The sequence below is a fragment of the Vicugna pacos genome, chromosome 14, assembly GCF_048564905.1.
Source record: "Vicugna pacos chromosome 14, VicPac4, whole genome shotgun sequence".
Taxonomy (NCBI): domain Eukaryota; kingdom Metazoa; phylum Chordata; class Mammalia; order Artiodactyla; family Camelidae; genus Vicugna; species Vicugna pacos.
The window spans coordinates 20,507,957-20,520,718 of record NC_133000.1 but is presented as its reverse complement, the minus strand read 5'-3'; the positions used below and the strand labels follow the sequence as shown (position 1 = coordinate 20,520,718).

The 12,762-nt window shown below is 37.3% G+C and overlaps 1 protein-coding gene across 2 annotated transcripts in view; it reads left to right on the top strand.

Annotated features, from left to right (window-relative positions):
* Positions 1-12,762, top strand: part of DGKH (diacylglycerol kinase eta) — a 147,287-nt gene that overhangs the window by 73,399 nt on the left and 61,126 nt on the right. The gene's annotated exons all lie outside the window — the stretch shown is intronic.

Below are 12,762 nucleotides of genomic sequence, written 5' to 3'. Positions count from 1 at the left end.
CTGAGTCCCATATTTTTTAAAAGTTTAAAAGCCTCCAGGAATATGTCCTTGTCTTTAAAGTATATGGCTGGGGAATAGGACTCTTGGGATACAAAAAAACAACAAATTGTCTCCCAACTAGGACTAGAGATTGTGCCAACATGGGGGTCCGAGTTGTAGAAAGAGAAGGGATTACACAAACTCTTGGAGCTGGAGGGCCAGACTCTTCAGGATTCCATAGACAGACTCCTCTGGGATTGCTTTGTCTGCTTTTCACCACAAACGTACAACCTGTGTCAATATTTCTGTGACCAAAATGTGGTGACCAGGTAGAACTGCTTATTCCTGACCCTAAACACCAGTGTTTTATGAATCTGCTTCCCTGGGAAGCCTTAGCTTTAGGCACCTTATGGATGGCCAGTGGAAGACTTCCATCCAGATGAAAGGTCCTTCTGTTTTAACCTGTATCATGGAGGACTGACCTGTGCAGTGCCCTCGCCGTATTGTAGCTCCCAGTGAACGGCCATGTGCTACGCAGCCTCCTCTTCTTGAGCTAGTTGTAAATCTGCATTTCACTCACATGTTCCACACACTAGGCCTTTCACAGTCTCCAACTGGACGGTCACCGTCAACATGATCTTGAACACAGCAGCTGTAGCTGTGTGGAATGGAACTTCTAAATTCCATCTTCTCTCTTGAGAGATTCTGCATGAAGACTGGCAAGGGTTGGTCAAGGTTCAAAACAGCAGCTCCAGTCCCACCAGCCATCCAATTACACAGAGGCTTCCACACAGTGCAGACTGACATGGAAGGTTTGTCCTCTCTGCCAGCCTGGCCACTCCACCAATGCCCCTTTTGGAGAAGGGCTATGAGATTTGTACTTGGACTTCACCATGGTCTTTACATGGCTGAAGGCTCTTTAGTTCCACATTCATTTAGATTAGCTCTGACTTCTGATCCCTATTTGTGGTATAGAATGCATACTCAATCCCTGCAAAAGATAATATCCTGACTTACAGAGGTACCTGGAATAGAGGCCTAATACAGGAAAATAAACTATTAGCAGTAAAAATACTTTTTAAAACCCCACAAAACCCAAAACCATCCTAACTGCCTGGATATCATCTAAAGAGTGCTTGTTATCCTGTGACCTTCTGACTGAAGCAGCAGAATCCTGAAGAGTTTGAGTATCTTGGAAATTCTGAACTACCTAGCAAGGTGGGGTCCTGTTTGCTAAGGAGTTTGATGTTCCTGATCTCCCAGGAAGTCAGAATCTTTGGTGCCCTGTTAAGAACTTGGGAATAGTTAAGAGCCATGGTGGTGCTCGGACTCTCCAGAAAATCTCAGAGATTTTTGTTCTCCGGGGCAGTCTGAGCACCCTGATGTAGCCCAAGTGATGGGGACATGAAAAGGGGCACCTTGCCCATCACACCTGGTCTTAGGGATGACTCCAGAATCTGGCCTTGCATCTGGCATGAAATGCTTTAAAAATGAGAACACTTCATTACATGTCTCAGATTTTGGCTCCATTGAACAATTTTTTTTTCTTTTTTTTAAGTTGAAGTATAGTCAGTTTACAATGTTGTGTCAATTTCTGGTGTACAGCATCATGTCCCAGTCATACATATACATGCATATATTTGTTTTCATATTCTTTTTCATTATAGGTTACTGCAAGATATTGAATATTATTCCCTGTGCTATATACAGAAGACACTTGTTGTTTATCTATTTTATATATTGTAGTTAGTATCTGCAAATCTTGAATTCCCAGTTTACCCCTTCCTACCCCCTTTCTTCTCTGGCAACTGTAAGTTTGTTTTCTGTGTCCATTAGACATTTTAAAACAACTGTTTATTTTTTTAGTATTAAAATAATTTCAAGTTTTTTGCCTTGAATGTTAATGAACTATTAAAACAGTACTAAGGAAAGCTTATTATTCTACAAGTTTTTAAAATTTAAGGTGTTTATAATGTAGGTAAGAAAAAGAAATGATCATTCATTTCCAAAACTTCTGGTTTATCCTACAACCCAATAAGGAGTAGTGAGCACATAGCAGGTACTTTGGAGTTTGTGTCTCATTATCTCATTAAGCCCATGGAGTAGTTATTCTTCCTTTCCTTCAACAGATGAAGAGGTGAAGTTCAGAGAGCATCATTTTGTACATTTATCTCATGAACAAGCAGCATAATTAATGTTCAAAGCCTGTGCTTTTCCCATGAGTAGCATATTGAATTTTATGGATGATGGATAGCGTATTGGAATTTTATGAGAGCAGTAGCAGTAACCAACATTTTTAATAGGATTTAGTCAAATCTGGCCATTCCCAGTGAATCCCCAGGACCTGACAAGTGAGAAGGAGGTTTATGTAGACCAGGGTACTAGCTGGCAGTGATTGGAGTGCAGGCCTGATGTCACACAAGGTCGATTCTTGTGGTAGTGATTAGGCTGAAATTATCTTTAATGGAAGAGAGAGGATTGGGAATTTTGATCGCTTTCTCATGGTGACAGGTCTCCGGTAAGAATTTAATTTCCAACAGCAACAACAATAACAACAACAACAAAAAGTGATTAAAAAAGAGATTTTTCAGTAGTTGCTGCCTTAAACATCTCTGTGGTCTCTGGAACCAGTTTAAACTTTGCCAAGACCGGAGAACTGTGGACAAAGGGAAGGGAGAGGAGGACACTAACATAGAGTTGTTGAATTTGGGAGGATTGGTGTATAAATGCCTTCGGTTAAGGGTCGAAGACGAGAATAGAAGCAGGTTTGTGGGAGTGAAAAGAAGACATTGTGAATTTGAAGTGATGGTAAGATACCGTGGTGATGTCGAGAAGGCAAGTGAGAGAGATGCTTTAAAAACTATAAAAATGTCTTAAAGAACTTTTTGGGGTATCATTTTCATGGCTCTTTTTACATTTCTAGCATACTCAGTTATCTTCTCTTATTTCTTTAGTCTGATTATGGTGTAATGGAAATTTTAGATTTTAGAAATGTTTTAGTTTTGTGGTGACCAGTACAAACAAGATAATTGCTTTGTTTTGACATTTCCCATTACATATGTGTTCTGTACAAAGCAATTTACGGTTACAAACCAAAAGAGCGTGTGCCAAAGGACTGGGGCTAATGCATTGTTCTGATCTCTGGTGCAGCCTGAAAATATTAAATGGAGGGTAAAACTTTTAATGTGTCCATTAACTAATACTCACTGCTACTTTACAGTAGAAGTGTATGTGACAGCGTACAAAAATAAGTTCTGAAATCTCTGATCCTTGTCATTACAATTAAGACTAAACAAAAAAAACCTTTCAGTTTCCCATGTGCAATGTCATACTTCAAATACAGTGTTATATATGATTATATATCTTGTCAATATCTTGTTTTCCTAAAGTGTCTGGTTTGCAGACACCTGTCTATAATATTACTAAGTTAAATTATTACTCTTATTTTACCAGCACCTTTTCTTTTTTTGTTTGTTTAATCATTTTTTATTTTTATACAATTTTAAAGGTTACTTGCCATTTAGAATCATTTCAAAATATTGGCTTTATTCCCCATGTTGTACATTTCATCCTTGAGCCTGTCTTACACCCAGCAGTTTGTTCCTCCCACTCCCCGACTCCTATAATGCCCTACCCCCCTGCACTGGTAACCACTAGTTTGTTTTCTGTATTGTGAGTCTGCTTCTTTTTTGTTATATTCACAGTTTGTTACATTTTTTAAAATTTTTAATGGAGATACTGAGGATTGAACCCGGGCCCTTGTGCATGCTAGGCATGTGCGCTACCACTGAGCTATACCCTCCCCCTGTACCCTCCCCTCTTCATTGTATTTTTTAAACTCCACATATATGTGTATACAGTATTTGTCTTTTTCTGTCTGACTTATTTCACCTAGCACAATGCCTTCCCAGTCCATCTGTGTTGCTGCACATGGCAAAATTTTGTTCTTTTTATAGCTGAGTAGTATTCCATTATATATCTATACCATGTTTTCTTTATCCACTCATCTGTTGATGGACACTTAGGTTGCTTCCATACCTGGACAATTGTAAATAATCCTGCTCTGAACATTGGGAGCATATATCTTCTGTGCTCAGTGGAGCAATGGAGTCACTTTACTCTTCTAATTTTTGAGTTTCATATGGGAGAAGGAGGTAGGAGATCAAAGAGTTGGATCCTGGTAGGTGTGGTCTTCAAGCTGAGTTAGGGGCCTGGGGTCAAATAGGATCTATATGCAGAAAAGGAGATTTAAGACACCCATGTCCCTTGCCTTCTTAGTTCCTTGAAGAGTTTTGCTTGGGACTCCCAAAAGCTTTGGGTACATTTTTTCAATTGTTAAAAATGTCCAGTATACACAAACTCAGGCTAACTGTGGTGAACCACACATCCCCATTGCCCAGTTCCACACACCTGCATCTCGTCTCTCCTTTCCCTGTTTTATCTAAAGTTTTAAAGCAGATATTTCTAGTTCAGAAAGGTACATTCACCCCAGTGTTCATAGCAGTACTATTTACAATAGCCAAGACATGGAAGCATCCTAAATGTGCACTGGCAGATGACTGGATAAAGAAGTTGTGGTATTCTTATACAATGGAATACTACTCAGCCATAAAAAAGAATAAAATAATGCCATTTGCAGCAACATGGATGGACCTGGAGATTGTCATTTTAAGTGAAGTAAGCCACAAAGAGAAAGAAAAACACTGTATGATATCACTTATATGTGGAAGGAAGGGATAAATAGGGAGCTCAAGATTTGCAGATACTAATATATATAAAATAGATAAGCAACTAGTTTATACTGTATAGCACAGGGAACTATATTCAATATCTTGAAGTAACCTCTAATGATGAAGAATATGAAAATGAATATATGTATGTTCATGTATGACTGAAATATTATGCTGTAAACCAGAAATTGATACAACATTATAAACTAACTATACTTCAATTAAAAAAATACATATATATATTTTGTATATATATATATATACAAAAACCCAAGATCTTTCATGTCATTGTATAAACCCCTCAGTCTTCAGTAGGCAACTCAATATGGTTACCAGATCTTAACTCTGCCTCTCTTCCATCTTTTTTCTCAAACAAACTCTGAGTATGCAGAAGCTGTGAAAGAGAAAGATTTACCGAGTTGACCATAATTTTACAGTGAAGGAATAATCTTTTTTTTTTTAGCTTGCTATAACACTTTTTTAACCCCTCATATAGTCAGTGTGTTAACTAATGGTGGACAATTTAGCTTGTACATTTGTGTTTTTTCTCTTCAATATGTTGTAACAAAATTAACTCCATACTGAATTTATAGAAATGATTGAAGAATCAATGAGACATTGCCTTTTTGCCAGAAGTCTGTAGTCAGGTATTCCTGTAGATAGGAAGACAAACATCCTGTTGGCAAAGATGTTCTGCTCTCTTCCAGGGGTCTTTCCCTTTCTATAATTAGCAGATTTCTCAGAATAATTATTTTTATATACTTAAAAAATTTCCATTAGAATTTATTTTTTCAATACTTGGCATTTTTTCACAGAATCCCATGACAAGTGAGTAATGATTCATATCGATGCTGCAGAATTCTCAATCGATTATTTATATCAATGCATAGGTAATTATTGGATTTGTAGTTTGACTTTTGAAATAAGTGTTATACCCAGATGATATTTAGCTTTTTCTTAGCTAGGAAAATAAGCAGTTTTGGGACAGACTTCCTGGGGTTCATGACTAATGCCTCCTTCCTTTATTTTGAGAGTGTATTAGGATGTTTGATACCTCATAGTCTGCATTACAGCTTAGATCAGTGAGTTGTTATTCAGCTAAAAAACTTATCAGCTAGGACGATGATCACTGAGCCAAAAACCAAAGTGTGGAATGATTTTCAGATAGCCTCTTTGACTCTCAGTAAAGGATATATGTATGTTTGTGTATAAATCTAACATGACTCTGAACAGACATCTAAAAAGATTTTTAGTTCCTTAGGGTTTTTAAAAAGTTTCGTTTGTTTGTTTTCGTTTTCGGTTGAAGTCATTAGGTTTATGTATATATTTTTAACTTATTCTCCTTATTTTTAAATGGAAGTACCGAGGATTGAACCCAGGACCTTGTGCATGCTAAGCAGGCATTCTAGTACTGAGCTACACCCTCCCCTTGAAAAGATTTTTAGATCATTCTGAAAGGGAATAGGAAAGGCCTTAGTTCAACTACCAGGCAACATGATTTAGCATCCTATTACATAGCATGCTGCCTGCATAGCCAAATTTCTTTGTACACTCCAGCTGTAGATTAAGAGTGAAGTTCTTGTAGATTAATAGTAATATGCATGTGAACTACCTATAGATCTCAATCTTACCGTTATTAGTCCGTTACATCTTTATAAGTTTTTAAAAATTATTTTAGATATTGTGAAATTTGTGTCCCAGGATATCATGGAACCTAGTTTCTTTCTTTGTGAGCACTTAATGCAGATTTACAGCTGTAAAAATGAGTGTTTATAGCTATAAAATGAATATTTATGTTATTACAGCGGTATGATAAGATCTCTTCCTAACCTAAAATTCTATTATTTTATTGATTTAAATTATACTATCTGTTGAAAATACCTGTGGCACCTTCTAAAGTCTTGGTGCCAGAAATACATTCATTGTGACCTTGTACTTTTATTAGTCTTCCATTAAAATTCAAGCACCCTTTGGAGAAAATAGACCTTTGTCATCTGTCAGCAACTCAGAAAAAAATTACTCTTTTAGGTCAGGAGTTTTCACCTTAGAAAACCGGTGGGGTTTGAGGCAGCTGTAATAAAATAGGGAAGCGCTGACCCCAGAAGGCAAAGGAGTCGTAGGTTCTATGTAGGACTTGCAAACTCAGATGCCACTTGGTTACATAAGTGTACGGCGTGGCCAGCTGAGGGAAGTACCTCTGATGAGAAATGTACCCGTCTAATATGATGAATATTAACTTGTTCCTGTTGTTTTACAACACAGCACTTCAGGGTTCAATAGAATGGCCAAATAAAAACTTCAGAGATCCCCATTTTGTGACCTCTGTTACATCACATGAGGTTCTGTGGGTGGTAAGCTTTTTCAGATGAGCCACACACAAGGAGATACTCTTGTGGCAGATGAGAACACTGGAAATTTGGGAGCAGAAGTGTGCAGAAAAGGCAGATAGGGGCTATCAAGATTAAGAGCACTTTCTTTACTTTATTTAGACCAGATCCTGCCTTGACTAATGGGAAAGTTGGACCCTTCTGTTTTCCTTCATTGATAAACAGGGACACTTGTGCACCAGAATTAGCTATATTGTTTTGCCAATGGTAGTTACATCTGAAATTATCCACATCTCCCCCAAAAGATGATTTCGATTCACCAATTCTGATTTGTACCATGGTTGGATATGTTTTAAAAAGAACTCTTGGCTTAATTCAGGTACAAGGACTTCATTGAAGACCTGTGCTCTTAGATAGAGCAGTCCCTAGTTTATGGGAGTGAGTATCTCTGTTCTCAAAATACTCACTTAAGATGCATGACTACATTGCAGTTTGGCACATTTAAATTGTGTAAGTGAATTATTTCATCCCATAAAAGAAGAATGGAGAAAAAGCAACATACATAATTTAAGAGTCGGATATAGATTTTATGAGGAAGGACAGAAGAGGTATATTAAAACTGAGCTGTTGGCAACTTTAGATATAGCAAACCTTGTGTTATAAAGACATGTGATTATACCTGATTCAGCTTTAACAAAAGTCAAATTATATCCCCTAAGTTATAATAAATATAGGCAATAAAAATTGTTCTGACACCTTCTATTATAAACGTTTTGTTTGTCCTGCTTTCCAAGAAAGGCTTGTCACTGCGTGTGAATTTCCATTTTCATCAAGAAAGTTCAGGATTAATCACTAAAGATAAAACAGTAAGTCCTGCCAGGGTGCAGATGTGATCAGTATGTTGTCAGGAACTTTAGAATTAGAAATAAGAATTTCCTAAAAAAAGTTCTTGGACATTTAAAAGCACCACAGAAGTTTGCAGAGTTTCCTTCATTGCAGAATCAAAAATCTGAGTTAAAAAGAGTAACTCCGTCTTGAATAGTTCAGGCTTGATACCTCCTAGAGATGGCATGCTGAACTCTTTCAGAGCTGTACTGGGATCTGATGCTCTTTGGGAAGCCTTTTGCTATCTTATATTCCTGCTTTGGGCAAGGTTAGACGCAGTGCAATTAAGGGGGGACCATTTTTTTTTCCTAATTTGTTTCTTGATACTTTCCTAATGTCTTCTATGGAATAGGTCATTATCTTTATTTCTGTTTTGGTGGTTTGCTAGGCAGTGCCGATTTTGTGGGCAGAAAAATGCCTCCATTTTTGATCTAAGCTCCTGTCACTTTTGTCTGTGGACCACACTTACACAAGCAATCTACACATTATAGAAGAAATCTGTAAATATATATATAATTTCCGTCAGCGCTAAGGATTGTGATACTGACATTTAGTGAGATTTGGCTTCCAAACAGACACTGTGCTGAAGGCTTTACTTGGATTGTCTCATTAAACCACACCACACTCTGCAGAGCTGTGATGTGCTGCTCTGTCCTCACTTTGCAGATGTAAAAGTGAGGCTCAGAGAGCCGAGGAAACATGTCCATAACCACACACATGAGAAGGGCGTTGTTAGTATTCGTTCTGAGTCCATCTGACTCCTGGGTTTAGGCACTGAATCACTCTGCTGTTACCTTAGTGGTTTCCCGTTGGGAATTTGCAATAAAATATCTTTAGGACACTGGTTCTCAAACTGGGCTGCACTTGGGAATCACTTGGGAGTTAAAAAAAGTGCAATAAAACTGGTAGCTGGGTCCCACCCTCATATGCTCTGAGTTCATTGGTCTGGAGGGTGGCCTGGGCGTTAGGGTTTTTAAGAGTCTCCCAGGTGATTTCTTTGTTTTATTTTATTTTTTTTATTTTAACAGCTTTATTATGATATGATTCCTGTACAGTATGCTACACATATTTCATATGTACAATTTGATGGATGTGTACACCACAACAATCAAGATAGCTTACATTTCCATCACTCCTGAAGAGGTGCAATTTTCGAACCCCCAGTTTATCCCTTCCCACCCCCTTTACCCTCTGGTGACCGTAAGTTTCTTCTCTATGTCTGTGAGTCTGTTTCTGTTCTCAGGTGATTTTAAGGTGCAGCCAAGCTTGGGAACTCCTGCTTTGGAACAATGCAAAGTTTTAAATTCTAAATTCCCATTTTTTCTGTTAGTAAAAAAATTAAAGGCTTTTTATTACAGAAATACTACATATTTGCTTTAGAAACCACAGGCAAACCAAAAAATTATATTTAAATTATCTGCAATTCCTTCACTGAAAGATGACCAGTAAAGTATTTGTTATTTTTCTCATGTGCACACTTACATATTTAAAGTCTTAACTATAATGTCACTCTTCTGTAGAGTTTTATGGATTTAATACCAGATTGTTTTATATGTTTTATGTATTTACATGCTTTACCAGACTGAGAAATTATTTTTTTTTTTGGGGAAAATTCTTGATTTTTATACACACGTAATAGTGTTGTTGCATTAACCCTTGTAAGTCATTAACTCTCAAAGTGGAGCAATATGGCTATTCATGTGAAGTTTGTGTATTATTTGGGGTGACATTTAGAAGACTAACTAATGTCGACATGTCTCCTTTGTAATCCATCTTATACAGCACTTTTTCAGACAGGCAAATCCTGGTTTACTTACTTGTCTCCCTTACAGATTATTAAGGCAAAGCCCATATGGTTTGTATGCCTGGGCTCTGGCATGCAGTAAACACTCAATAAATGCTGGGGTGGATGAGCAGACAGGCAGATGTGTTCTGGGATCCGAGATGGGAGTGGTGGTTATAGTTGGAAGAAACTAATTACTGAAGTAAGTTCAGAGGTGCCTGAAAAAAAATCATTGGGGGATGTTGGGGTAGTGAGAAGAGAGGGTACAAGTGAGACTGAGATGAGGCCGGGGGTGAAGGGACACTTTAGGACAGGTAAACTACAGCTCCTTCAAGAAAGGTAAAAAAGCCCTCTAGTTCCAGAAACATCCTGACCCTGGCCCCCAGTAGGCTCAGACTGTCTTCTCTGGGAATAGCTGTCTCCTCTGCCTTTCCGGCTTTCATCCTCCTCACTTAATCATAATAAAAGGGCTTTCAGAGTAAGAACCAAATAATTTTCAGAGTTTGCCTGCCCTCAGATATTTTCCTAATAAAGATTGGAGGAGGAACTACTGTAGTGTCACGGGGTTCAGTGAGGGCAGAGCCAGCACCTCAGTTAGCAGCTGTGACTGTCACATTCTTTTCTACAAAGGTGATGAGAAAGAATTCAAGTAAAAGGTGGGGATGGGGCTCAGAACACTGGAGGAGTGGCGAGGGATGACCCCAGGACAGAAGACGACAGTCTGGGAGACGTTACACATTTGCTTGGTAAACGAGCCTTGCCTTCAGTTCGGCCCGGCCGGCTCTGGGCTGCTGCCTGAGGTATTTTTGGTCCTGCTGCCATAAACCAGACATCTCTGCATCACAGGATTAATGAAGGATTTTCTTCTCTCATGTCGATTTCTTATAACATGGCTTGATCTTCAGTAGATTTCTTAATCACAAGACTTGTAAATCAAAATTATTAATAATTTCTATTTGGCTCTTAAAAATTAACTTTCATTTGAAGAATGTATTATGATTTGCTTATTGTCCATTTTAAAACAAATTTTTATTACAAAGGGGACATTGCAAATGTAAAAATTTTACTTCATCAGCGTATGAGGTACATGCATGATTTATATTGCCAAAACCCTTTAGAATTTAGGCATTGATGTAGTTCAAAAGCTACAAGGAAAATTAGAAGCTGGGTCTCTATCCTTCTTTCCCCTCTTTTTATTGAATTCATGGTGGCTTTTAAAGAATTTAAAGGCATTAAAGATAGTTGAAAACATCAGACTTTCTGCTTTCCTTAAAATTCAACAAAAAAGAATAAAATAGAAGCCTAGTTTATTTATCTGAATAATACTTGTCTCACTCACTCTAAGATCATAATGAAAGAGAGGGAATCTTTAGAGTAACATTGTATAGTATAGCAAAAAAAAAAAATTAAATGCTACAAGTTATATTTATCCAGATAAATATCAGATTTATCCAGTCAGTCCATTGACATACAGAGATATCTGAGTGCCGTGCCAGTTGTCGGAGCCAGGAGTGTATTATGATTTAATGGTACCTCTCTTCTGCATTTGATGAGCCGTCCTAGAAAAACATTTTGAAGCAATAAAGCATCCATTTGGCTCCTAGGTAATGAGGGAGGCATTGCTCTTTGCATTAATTATTTATTCAGGAAGTGGAGTGACCAATTGCTAATAAGCTTTATCCAAGGAACGTAGTGGAAAACAAGAAAATGCAAAAGTGAGGTTCTGTTCAATTTCATATGCAATTAACAAATACCCAGTGCTGAACGGTTAATGCTGTCTTCCACGTGACTTCTGGCCAGCTGTATTTAAGTGCGAGTGCCTGTCCAGTGTATTAAAGGCCTCTTGGTCTAAGGAAGGATTGTGTAGCCAAAGCTAATGACAGATGAGAGGAGGCAGTAACTGGTGAGTAGCTCCGACTGGGTTGATCTTTATAATTTTGAGTAACGGGCTTATTTTTTAAGATGAGCAATAGTGACTGACGCTTGTTTACTCCGTTTTGGAAGTGTTCCCTTTTTTTTTTTTTAAGATAATTATGCTTTTGCGTAACTTCGGAAATCTGCTCTATATTGTAATATATAGATTGTCACGTGATTAAACGGCTTATAAACCTGAGAAAATTTCTTATTTGCTCTATAAATAAATATATATAATGTATTTCTTGGGAATAGTTTCTAGGAAGGAATGTAACATTTTTCTTTTTTCCTGCAAGTAATTAAATGGTCCCTTCTTTGCAGTAAATACTTAAGATTTAGCAGCTTCAAGATTACAACCAGAATATTGTATTCACACAGAAATAGGGGCTGCTTTCAAGTAATTTCAGAATCTTACTTCGAAGCACTTTGGTGCTATTATAGCATAACATTTTTATTGCATTTGCTTTAAGATTCTTGATATAATGAATTTGCCTGCTTTAGTGACATGAAAAAGAGATGAAAGTCACAATTATTTTCTCCCTTAAAGTCAGCTAAAGGACTTGTATGCTAATTCTTCTTCCCGCTGTCACTGAAAAGTAGTAGAGCGGAGTCTACACAGTGGGAGAAGAATCCGTCACATAAATCATATTAAAATAGGCCACAGAAATGATCTGTAAACCCAACATTATTTAAAAGAGAATCGCCTTGATACCATTATAAACCAATTGTGAACTCATTTAATATTGCATTCTTTTGATTTTGGATTTTAAACAATTTCCATTTTGAAAACTGTTTTAATTCTAAGCTTACTATAAATTACTTTTGAACTATACCTAAAGTCAATTTTCAAGATATAGTCCATGAAATAAGAATACTTTGCTTATTTGGATTCACAGCCTTTGCTAAAGGGCTACAGAGCCTGATGAGTAAATATAGCAATGAGATCAAAGACAACAAAAGACTGCTCAGAATTTTTCTTTCCTACACCACATTGTGTCATACTGAGACCTGGATTCATTTATGTTACAGAGAATCTTACTGTCTTCATCGAGGAAATAAGAACTCGGATTAGAAATGGAATCACCTTGTAAGATACTAGATTTTGCACTAATCTCTTTGTTGGTTACTAACGATCATTGGGTTG